This window comes from Hoplias malabaricus, chromosome 17 (genome assembly GCF_029633855.1).
Source record: "Hoplias malabaricus isolate fHopMal1 chromosome 17, fHopMal1.hap1, whole genome shotgun sequence".
NCBI lineage: Eukaryota > Metazoa > Chordata > Actinopteri > Characiformes > Erythrinidae > Hoplias > Hoplias malabaricus.
In genome coordinates this window covers 2,103,859-2,116,323 of record NC_089816.1, presented here as the reverse complement: position 1 = coordinate 2,116,323, position 12,465 = coordinate 2,103,859, and the positions used below count along the sequence as shown (strand labels likewise).

At 39.0% G+C, this 12,465-nt stretch overlaps 1 protein-coding gene across 3 annotated transcripts in view; it reads left to right on the top strand.

The window, feature by feature from the left end:
* Positions 1-12,465, top strand: part of elf1 (E74-like ETS transcription factor 1) — a 65,692-nt gene that overhangs the window by 10,524 nt on the left and 42,703 nt on the right. For 2 of the 3 annotated variants that reach the window (XM_066649804.1, XM_066649802.1), the window contains exon 1: positions 6,717-6,955. The exons of the other annotated variant lie outside the window; for it this stretch is intronic. The gene's annotated coding sequence lies outside the window, so the exon portion shown is untranslated. Of the gene's footprint in view, positions 1-6,716; positions 6,956-12,465 lie in introns of those variants that run through there. 3 annotated transcript variants of the gene reach the window in all.

The following is a 12,465-nucleotide window of genomic DNA, read 5'->3' as shown; positions in this document are numbered from 1 at the left end:
TTTTTAACTGGAGCCTCTTTTTTTTTTACTTTAAACAACTTTTAACTTTGGCAGAAAAATCTAAAACTTTATAAACACGTTTTTAAATAATCAGAATGATTAGTGAATCCCAAATCTATTGTAGACACTAATTAAACATTACATTGTTTAATTAAAATGTATACACTGAACACTCACTGGATTAGGAACTGGATTAGGACTGTTCTTCAATGGTCTAGTCTCTAGTCCCTCATCAGTGGACACAGTTCTCTGTCGGCTGGCTACACTTTTGGTGGACTGATCTTAGTCCAGCAGTGACACCAAGGGCACCAGGCTTGCAATGTCTGATCCAGTCATACCAGCACAACACAACCCAAATCATACCTGCTCTGTAGTGGACCCCCACAGGATGTGGTGATAAGAAATTATGAAGAGAAACAGATGGACTAAGGGTAATTGTTGAACTACAATGTGCTACTGTGTGGTCAGTGGAGCTGCTAAATGGACAAGTGTAGATACAATGTAGCTGCTCCTAATCCAGTGATTTATTTAGTGTATAATCTCCACAGAAAAACATGAAATGGAATGTTATTAAGCAAATGCAAATGAGCTTATGGTCACCATGCTCAATGATAAGCATGGGCTAGAGGGGTAATAATCCCCACAATAGTTTTTTGCGGAACAGTGGAACTGTTTTCTTGGGAGTGATGAGACACCTTTGGAAGAGGAGGTGTATGCAAACTTTTGACCATTTTGATATTTAGCTTTTTGTCCCACAGACTAGTGACATCCTCAAGGATGAGCTGAAAGACTGCTGTAATATTTGGCATGGCTTCCGATGAAGTAGAACACAGTGTACTGGGCTTTTACTGAGACCGCCTGGAGATGTTTTTTCCAATAGAATCAAAAGTGACTTAAGGAGCTATTAATCTACTAAATTTGCTCTTAGATGAGTTTGTTCTGAAGGCTTTACATTTAATGTTGAAACATGATGACACTCATCCATGAGAACGGTGAGGTCAGATCCTGATGTAGGATGATTAATTCTGGAACACAGTCACCTCTAAACCCAACCCAAAGTTGTTGGATGGAGCTCCATCACTTTAAAGAATGCACAGGGCATTAATGGGGGTTCTACAGTCTATGCTTAGCATTGGGCACGATGACTTTAATCTCATATGCAAGTGCTTACAAGTGTCCCACTTAGTTTCTATTAATTTTCTCAGGTGATTAATTTGAAAAGTGTATGTGTATAAACATCTGCATCATTAATGGGTGCACTTTAATTAGCTGACATTATAGACACATTGTGAAATTTGTGTAGGAATGGCTTCTTGTATTAATTTTAGACAATTTCAGTGCACATCCTGTGCCTTTTTTGAGGTTCTGAAAGCTTCACACTTAGAAATAAGATCACTGATGTGAACTGAACTGATAAACCCAGACAAGGAGTAAAAAAAGAAATATGTCTGCATGAACTGACGTGGGATGCTTTGGAGCAGCTGCATATGAGCATGTTGGATGTTCTGGTGTTGGACAAGTTCTGCATCACCAACACCAGTCCAAACTCAGTATGTTGGAAGGTGCTCCATCACATCATAATACACACAGGTTGATGCTGGTGCTCATTTTATCCCCTAGCCCACACACTTGACATTGAGTATGTTGAGTATGATGACCTTAGGCTAGTCCAGCTACTCCAGAACATCTAATTTAATTTCTTGAATTTCTATAGAGAAACCGTGTGTACACTTTTTTTGTTTATAACTTATTTCTTTATAAAAAAAAGAGATAACCTTTGCTAAATGAAGAGATGTACGGGAGGAAAAAAGTAATAAACATATTTTACAAATTCAATTAGCAGAAAAACAGGCACACAGTACTGAACTTCTGCGTCCACAATGGGTGCAGTACAATTCACAAATTATGAGAAGAATTATGACATGAAAGTGTCGGTAGGTGTGAGTGTGTGTGTGTCTGTGTTGCCCTGTGAAGGACTGGCGTCTCCTCCAGGGTGTATTCCCGCCTTGCGCCCGATGATTCCAGGTAGGCTCTGGACCCCCCGCGACCCTAAATTGGATAAGCGGTTACAGATAATGGATGGATGGTTTTGCTAGTGTGACCAGACGTCCTCTTTTACCCGGACATGTCCTCTTTTTTTAGACTTAAAAAAACGTACGGGATTTTGTTTTTCTAGAGCTTACATAGAATTTTCGAGAAGCATTTCGTTCACAAACTAGTCCCGCCCTCCCCTACTCTGATTGGTTTGCTTGAGTGAGAAGGGGGTGTGGCCTAAAATATTCTAACTGCATGGTCTGACCGTTATTTGTCGATAACATTCTCTGTAAACTTTTAATTGGTCAGTCTGCATGTCAGTAGTCCTTGTTTACATCAGGCAAAGCTCGTGTACCCACCCTCATCTCGAGCAGCTGTGCCGAAACGGAAATGTAAGTTCTCAGATGAATTAAAAAAGAAATTCCCATGTTTTCTGTAGCAAATAAAGGCGTAAAGGACCCAAAAGCACACATAGGTTCAGCTAAGAATACAACGGCAGCGAGAGGTGTGACCTCATCCCCCCCTCCCCCCTCGAGACGTGTCCTCTTTTCCACTTTTCCACCAACTCAGACCTGGTCATCCTAGTTTTGCAGTGTTTTTTTAGTCTCAACCAACCAACCGAGGAACTAAATTTAAAAGAAACAAAAATGCAGAGAATGCAAAATAAAGATGATAACAACTGAGGGTACATCAAACCAGGACGAAAATGAAAACAAAGCTAGGCTCGTCAGCCACAAGGGAATTGAACATAACGAGAAAATAACTAAGCATCAGGGTATTTTATCAAGATCCATCTGTTGCATCCATTATAATTTAACCATGGCAAATAAATTATAAACAGTTAAACGATGATGCTGAAATAATGTAAACATTTATAGCTGCCTTACTTATTGCCTTACCAGTGGGAAAAAAAAGAAAAACGTTATGCTAGTCCACTGGAACAGATGTTCGGAATGTTTACACATTTTCTTTGTGGTATGCAAATAAAAAAACTAACAAAACAAAAACAAAATGCACATCATCCTTCCAGGTCTTAGTCGGTGTGGTGGATTTTTCTGAGGCAAGTCTTCACTTGTAAAGTTGTTTTTGGAGCACACACTGTGAAATACATAATTCGCTTTAATCTTGTGACTCATTGTCCTTTTGTGGATTTGAGGAACACAGACAGCAGGCTGCAGGTTGCTCAAGATGTTTGATGGTCTTGACTCTGCAATCCCTCTTGTGTGTGTGTGTGTGTGTGTGTGTGTGTGTGTGTGTGTGTGTGTGTGTGTGTGTTTAGGAGCCCTCTGTTAAAGGCAAGGATTTGCCAGTGAGTTCGCAGAGACCTGGTCAAATTCACTTGCAAAACTAACCTCTTTTGAGGTGAAATCAGCTTATGTCTAATCTACATCTTGTTATTCTTTTGAGGTTTTTGTAAAAATATTATGCAATTCCGCTGACTTGTTGGATATTTTTCGCTTGTCATTTGCAAGTCATTTCATCCATTTAATGGTTTGAATTTTCAAACATTATTTCCTGAAACAAGTCAAATAATCAACACACTTTCACTGTATAAAATAATTTAAAACCAGTAAAGAAACATCTAAAAATAGGCTGAATAATCTTTTATTCTTAAAACAGTCTTGTGATGAAATATATTACATATACAGACTAAACACTCAATACAGACTGAGGATGATTTCATGGAATATAACTTTCTCTCTCTCCTTTTTTTTCTTGTAGTTTACAGGACTATTTTTACTCTGCTGCTGTAGTATCTTTGCTGAAAAATACAGTTGTGATGCAGCTCAGTTCTTCTCACTAAAGCCACGCCACAGACCCTTAACTTCCTGTTTGTCAGCTGGATCGTCTTAGATAAAAGACGACTGACAAGCACATGCAAGCATTCAAACTCAGACAGCAGACATAGAGCAAATGTTCATATCGTTCAGTAACATATTATATATTATATTATACTGCATACAAATATCATAATGTACATTTTCACTGTTTCTCTCCAAAACAGCTTTTAATAGATGGCAAAAGCCTCTCTAATGTGTATTAAAGCCCATTTGTATAGTAATGAAATTTTCACACAACATACAGAGCACAGAGGTGTGTGAATACTTTTGAATAGCCAGTTCGTCTCCCAACATGTGTTTTTGGACTGTGGGAAGAAACCAGAGCACCTGGAGGAAACCTACACAGACACAGGGAGAACACACCACACTCCAAACACTTAGTGACCCAAGGAGTGCATTGAATCTATAACCCCAGGACACTATCTGAAGTACCACTTTTGTTTTTAAATAGTCAATATTAACAATTGTATTGACTGTCAGAAATATCTCAGAGGTTTGGGAACCGATCTCAGAGCTTTAGGGAAAGCGAGCAGATTGATGTTAATTATATCTCCGGGCCTTTAGCAGGTGTTTTCCATCATGAGAGAAACATGAGACTAAACACAGAGCAACGTCACCAGTTAAAGTTTTGAAATGCTGCCATAGAGTCTTCCACCTGAAGCAGGTGGCAGTAAACTCAAGGCCAGCTCTTAGCTCCTGTAAAGACATATAGAGGTCACTCTCTTAAATAATGTGTCTAAATGTTGGTGGATTATCCTTCTATTTAGTGAGTACTGATATTCTCACATGCGCCCTTTGGTTAAACGGGTGTTTAACTGCACACAGGTCAAAAATACAAAATGAAATGGGATGTTCTGAAGCAGTGGCGCATGTGCCGTTGATCGCCATGTTAGATATGGAATTCTAATACTTTTAGGTTCCAGATCAAATTTTCTCAAATATGTACCTGGCTTCTCATGTTGAATGTGATCAAACCCTAATAGAAAACTGTTCCAGTATCAAGTGTAAATGCTTCCCTGAACAGTACATGATGTAACCTTCTTCATTTCAAAAGACAAATTGGACCACCAACATGGCTATAGTGTGTAGTACTGTAGGATAGTTCTCTGAGCTGAGAGGGAACCTCTGGACTCTAGTCAAACAGAAAGCTTGGTTTATGGACACACCTGTGAGAGGCCACTCCTTTGGATTTGAAACTGTTCTGATTACACTGCTGGTGAAGTTAAAGGGCACTTTCAGTGAATAGCATTCCCTCTCAATCAGTTTGAGGTCAGTTCCTCAAAAAAATTTTAACTTCTGAGTTATTGTATATGTGAACAAGCTTCACTTCCTCTCTCCAACGGCAAGATTTCCATGTTTATTTTACACCTAGTTTCATTTATTTTATATTTATAGAAAAACAGGTCATAAAACACTGTAGTAACTGTAGTCTAAAGTATTAAAAGAGTATACCTGGGTTTTTATACACCCATCAACCTACTCCTTGCCCTTTCACCCTGTTCTTCAGCGCTCAGGACCCCTACAGAGCAGGTGTGATGTGGTGGTGGATCATTCTCAGCGCTGCAGTGACACTGACGTGGTGGTGGTGTGTTGGTGTGTGTTGTGCTGGTGTAGAGTGGATCAGACACAGCAGTGCTGCTGGAGTTTTTAAACCCTGTGTCCACTCTCTGTCCACTCTGTGAGACACTCCTCCCTCGTTGCTCCACCTTGTAGATGTAGAGTCAGAGACAGTAGCTCATCTTTCACTGCATAGTTTGTGTTAGTCGTTCGCTAGTTCAGCAGTGATACTGAGGGCTTTAAAAACTAACACACCACCGCCGCATCAGTGTCACTGCAGCGCTGAGAATGATCCACCACCCAAATCATACCTGCTCTGTGGAAGTCCTGTGGGGGAATGGTGTCAATGTATACAGATCGACAGATGGACTCCATTCTGTAATTGTGGAACTACAAAGTGCTCCTGTGGACAGTGAGTGTAGAAACAAGGAGGTGCTAATAATGTTATGGTTGATTGGTACAGAAGATAGATGAAGGCAATACAAATAAAAATTTGACCAAATTTGCCTAAAGGCAAAGCAATGGAAGCAAAGTAGAGCCAATCAGAGTCAAGTTGGTACCACGTAGTGGAAAAGTAACATATTACAGATGTTCAGCTGTACACAAAACTTTGTATAATCACCAAAGAGAAGATCTGACAAAGAAATATTGTGATGGAGCCCCTTCCAGTATCCTGTGATGAAGAACTAATTTTACAACATTAGTAAATGGCCTTAGTATTGTTTGTGGTTGCTAGCCCTCAAATACGTCACAGCAATGTTCCAAAATGTAATGTAAAACCTGCTCTGAACAGCAGAACCATCATTTCAGAAATGGTGGATAAGCAGATGTCTATAAAACTGTGCATTTATATGTAATGCAACGTGGTCAAATACTGTTCCCTAATATAATACAGAGAATATAACATAAAAAATAATTTCCATTTCTTTTCTCAAACTAGAGATACTGAAGCTATGCCACAACAGTGACAGTTTACCCTCCTTTTGAAAAGGGTTGAAGGAGACAACAGGTTGACGTTGCCTTAAAAAATCACGCCCATTGTGCAGAAACAAGTCTTTCACCTTTTTACGCTGCAGGGTCTGTCCTCCCTCTCCCCCACCATAGTCTACAGCCAATAGAAACTGCCACCGGAGCTCACCTGAAGAGATTTGCATACCGGCCCCACCCCCTCCGCTGATTGGCCTGGTGCAGGAGTTCTGCTTCACTGCAGTGGTTCTTTTGGTTGATGACTCAGAGTGAAAGAGGGAGAGTTGCTTCTACGCAATTCTTCTTTCTGAAAAAGAGAGGGAGAGAAAGAGAGAAAGAAGTTGCTTCTCCGTTTTCATTTTAACCCTTTCCTCCATTGATGTGTGTTTTCAGGTTGAGGGAAGTGTTCAGAACCTTCAGCATGTCTCTCTACTCATTCTAGACACACCCTTGGATATTTCTCTCACTCTTTTTTCTGATTTTGTTTTTTAAAACTCATATTTGACGGATCCCCCACCACAAACATGGAGCGTGAGAGAAAGAGCTGTTTCCGTGAGGTTAGTGACAGAACGTGTTTATTATACTTTTCTACATCATTTGAACACAGGGGCTGTCCTTAGCGTTGTGTACAACTCTAATGGAGATCGGACCAATCGAAATGTTCCAAACTTTTTTTTAAATATAATTTGTCATGTTTATTTTTATATATATATTTTTTGCATTTTCTGAACAGTTGATGTTTTTATTTTGTTTTAGGGAGATGATGATTTTCAGAAGTTTATTACTCACGTTATTAGACGATAAACTATTTGATCTGAAGTGTATTTCTGCGACTTGATTGGCTGAGGATTTTTGCTGTATTAATTTGAGTTGAAGATTAATTTGAACATTTGTTTTTCCTGATACCACATGAAGTAATTTGGCGAGCCATGTTTCTAAGTGAATGGGAAGCTGAATATTGTCAGTAGATGGTACGATGTGGATGAGTTAAACAAAATGTAATGTAATGTAATTTCAGATTCTGCAATTTTTATAATTGTTTTGTTGCCATGCCCTTTGAAATAGCAGCACATATTTTAAAGTCACATGTCAAGAGTTGTTGCCTTATATGGGTCTGTAGAGCAAGGCAGGGGAATCGTGTTTTGCAAGACTGTTGACCAAGCCCATGTGACAGTTAGAACGGGTTTATGTGTGGAAATAGAAGGAGCCATTTCTGGGGCTTATAGGGTTATAGTTGCTGCTGTAAAATGAGACAGATTTTTAGAAAATCTTTTGTCCAAAATTAATAAAATGAGCAACTTTAAGGTACACACATTATGGACAGAAATGTTTAACGTGCACAGGCAAGTAGTATAACCTTTATAGATAAGCATAATATGAATTGGGATGCTCTGGATCACCATGCCCAATGCCAAGCATAGGCTATAGGGTTATAAATGAGTTATTGTTATCTAAAGTGGAGCTCTGTCCAATACCTTTAGGATGATTTGTGATCCAGAACTAATCCTGACCTCACTAATGTGTCTGTGACGCGATGTCATCAAACCCTCACTGCAGTGTCCACAAAAAATGTGTTAGAGTGCAACATTGCCTCTGTCTCAAGGCCCAGGAGATTGCCGTTTGATTTTTGGGTTATCAATGCATCATCAGTTCACTGGAAACTTGCTTGAATGTTGTTCATCCGGTTGATGTTGAAAATCAGCAGGTTCTCATTGAGCTACAAAAGCAAATGATACATAAACGGCATGATTTTAATATTCATACTGTTCCCTTTCACTATGAATAGATCAACTGTTATTTTGATTGCGTTTTTGCAAAGAATCCAGTGCTGCACTTCCTCTTTTGTAGTAACGTGTTCCTCTTCTCTGTCGTCTTCCCACGTACCGCTCACCCACAAACCCCAACCCAAAGAAGCAATCCGTCATTTTTACCACCAAGTAGAAGCAAATGATTATTTGTCATTATTTATTATTATGACATATTTCTGCAAGTTGCAATTCACATGAGATGAATAATCAAGTGTCTTTGTAGCCCCTGAATTAATCAGTCTGTGTTCCATAGAGTAGGCCAAACTCACAGAGGGCCGCCATGTTTAAAACCGACCGAATATAGAATATCTGACACATCCAGTACTCTAGGTGTCAGTATAGCTGCCATTTTATAATGTAGCAATATAACGGGTTATGAAACTGTCAAAACCCTTTCATGACAACAAGTCTGTGTGTAAACATCTATTAAGGATTATTCCAACAAGCATCCATTGTCACAACACTTTCTGGGCTTATACTGACCAAAGCATGTTGTTGGCATAAGCCTGTACAGACGCGTGTGTGGGCAGGTCTGTCATGAAAGTGACATGCATCCCTCTGAATGAATACTTACTGTATAGTGGTATTAATTAACAACATTGTGCATTTTTATTTTATATTCATACACAGGTGTCTCCAAAATCTCAATATCATTGTAATAACCCAAACAAACTTTTCCAGCTTTCACTCTAAGTTAATGTAAGATTTTTATTAACTTTAAGGAGGCAAATAATATTGTATTACACAAATTAACGCAACTCTGGTGTCTTTTTACATGCTTTGGACAAGGTACCTTATGGAACAAACAACACAGCACAGTTGTCCCCATGTAAACAGATTTTTTTTAAATGATGGATTGCAGTATGAGTTCTTTTAAATATGGTGAGATCCCAGGAGCGAGGCGCAGAAGCTCTGATTTTTAGCCATTTTTGCCCAGTTCTCTTTCTTCCCTGTTCTTGTATGCACCATATTTAATCAGTACACTTATTTCTCAGTGCTTGCAGCGCTTGTTTTTCACTGCTTAACCTTCTTCTTTTCACTCTCACATAAGTTTTGTTCTAGAACTGTGATCGGTGAGACTCAGAGGCACAGCACAAAATCAGAACAACTCATTTTTCGCCTGTTTTCTGATTTAGGATGAACAGAAAAACTGAGTGGGTTGTTTTGTTTCACAGTTTGTGCGATAGTAGACTCCAGATCTTCAAACGAATGTGTGCATACACTGAAAGAGTGCTTTAATTATTATTAGTGCTTTAAATAATTTGAATTATTACTTATTAGTGGTTATTATTCCCAATCTGTGTGTAAAAGGTGGCGATTTCCATTGTAATCCCCTTTTAAATAGTTTCAAGTATTTCTACATGGACACACCACATATATTTGGTCAGAAACCCTTAAATTTGGGTTATTATCCTCAGTTAACTATGTACACCACCCTACCTCCAAAGGCAAGGTGTTGCAAGTGCTTGCTTTGATTGCTCTGTTATCTCATTATAACTCCAGGAGGCCTGCAAGTCTGCAATGTCTAAAGCTCTTTAACCCCTCCGCCCTCACCTGTGTGATTTGTATTGTAAATGAGCTGCGGTACCTGGAACCAGTGAAACACACGCCCTGAAGCTCAGAAGGCCTTTGTTTGGTGTTTCTCTTTAGGGCTGAGTTTCTGTCTCCCTGTTTCACTATGGTAGGCTGGGCAGTAGTGTCAGGTTGAGCTCCTCTCACAAAAAAAAAAAAAAAGTAGTGCCGTTAACAAGTGGCTGCATGTAATTGGATCATCTCTAGGCCCGGTCGAGCAGGAGGGGTGGGTTTTTACATGGAAAACAGTAGAGGGCTGGGTCTGAGAAACAATATTTGTCTCAATTCTTGTGCCAGTATTGTGTGGCTGTCTTGCTGGCTGTTGTGGATTGACAGAGAGCTGTAGTTAAGGCAATATTCAGCTTTAAATGTAACACGCACAGGGCTATAAAAGTCTGTTATTCATGCTGTGCATTCGTTCTTTTAAAAATGGGGTTTAATCAAGTTTTTCATCCCTCTTTTCTGCAGTAACTGCTTCTACTCTTCTGAAAGAAGTATGGAAAGTACCTGTTCAGGGTTTGATATCATTTAACCACATTAACATTAGTGAGGTGAGGTGCTGATGTTGACTGGTTAATTCTGATTCACAAACACCACTCCGACTTATCTCAAAGATATAGGTTTTAGCTCCAATGCTGAGTGGTTTATACCCCTTTAACCCAGGCTCAGCATTGGACGTCATGACCTTAGGCTGATGTGCAGCTGCTTCAGAGTGTTTCATATGTGTCTTAGTTTTTAAAATTAATTAATTTATTTTTTTGTTAGAAATGAAGCTTTGTAAGTTTTTGAAGTTCTTTTTCTTTTTTACTTTTCTTTTTTTTTAGACTGTTTTTCTGTTCTTTTAATCAACACCCAAAATCGTCCCAAATATGCCGTATATTACCTCCTCAGATAAGGTTTCGTATACCCCTAGAACCCATTCTTTGCACTGAGACTAGTAACTAGCATAGTATTTCATTTTATACAAGCTCTGTGTGCATCTCTGTATGCAACGTTGAATACCTGTGTCAGCAGGAGGTGGACCTCAAAGTACTGCCTAAAAATGTTGGGTCATGTCCTGTAGTACTATGGACTTTATTGTTTTTTTTTTTGCATTTTTGTTTTTGTGAATATTTGGTATATTTTCCGAGTTCAGGAAGCTTGAGTGAACGGTTTCACACTCAGCAGAATAGAGATGCTAATGACTTTGGGAAGAAACAAGATTAATAAAAGTGGTAATAAGCCCAGTAAAGAAAAATAAAAGCCCAGACAGAAAAAAAGAATGAAGAGATGTAGATGATCAAAATTGTATATTGACAGCTTATATAAACTCTATGGAAAGGCATGAAATAAAATCAAAAAGATTGCTGTAGAGCATCGGTTTTCAAATCCAGAACTTGGATCCAGGTTCTAGGCCAGGATTTAAAAATGACCACCTAATATGACACTATACCTGGCTGGCCGGGGGCATTAACTGTTGCAGCTAATGTCGTGCCAGCTGGCTATTTAAAAATTCTGGACTGGATTTGAAAGTTGCAGAAGTAAAGACTGCTCTAGATTGATTGCACATAAGCTTAAAGTCCTCATTCCCTATGATAAATATGGTCTAGTGGGGTATACTATTCATTAGCATTGCATTCTAGAACAGTAGAGCTCTGTTGATATGAATTAGAGCTAAGTTTAAGATCTAAAACTAATAATAATAATAATATTAATCAGTACCTGACCTCACAAATATTTATGTGGATGCCATCAACTCATCAGAGCTATGTCCCAGTGTTCTAGAGTACAGTAGAGACCATTACTGCAGTGAAATGAGAACAACTTCCATATTAATACCCTATATTTCATATGAAACACTTGGTGTTTATATAGTGTGGCTGGTGTAGCTTCAGCTTCTCCTTGTGAACATCCTCTCTGCTCAAGTTTTGCATAATGTTCTCTTCCATTTCGTTGAGCAATAGCCTTTTCTCAACTGCTTGAACACTGAGCGCTGCTAACAAGCTCAGACTGGCTCACCTCAGCATTCAGGAGTAGTACCAGAGACACAGAAATGCATCTAACTCACATTCATTGTGAGGGATTTTGTCACGAGATTGCTGCAATGACTTGTGGTGAAGGTAAATGTCAGATTCTGAGGAATGTATTCTGCTGACATCATCGCCATGATCCAGAGTTAATATGTTTGCCCAAGTCCTGTGTTCTGTACCGACTTGTTTGAACTAAGAATGAGTGGAGGAATGGTCAGCAACTTGACTTAAGCAGCAGCTAAAGAAAGGAATAGTCTAGTACCTTCTAATATAATCTATGTTTTGCAGACACAGCATATAATTCTCACTGAATATCTTTCATTGCAAATATTAAAGCTTTGAATTATTTCTTAAAGCTTGAAATTGAAATTGAAAATGAAAATGATGTGCACTAAAGCAGTTGTACATGAGCCTTCCGTCACTATTCCTAATGCTAAGCAGAGGCTAGAGTGTTCAGTCTGAATCCTAAGCACTTCTGTGAGTCGCTCTGGATAAGAGTGTCTGCTAAATGCTGTAAATGTGAATCTCAATGTAGAAGGGTTTAAAGCCCCTCAGCATTAGGCTGTGCGCTCTCTGTAGTGATGAAGTTCTGTAACTTTGGGACAAGCGGGCATTGGGTTTTGTGATTCTGAAATAGTCAGCACATTAATATCAACACCTGAGTTTACTGAGGATAAT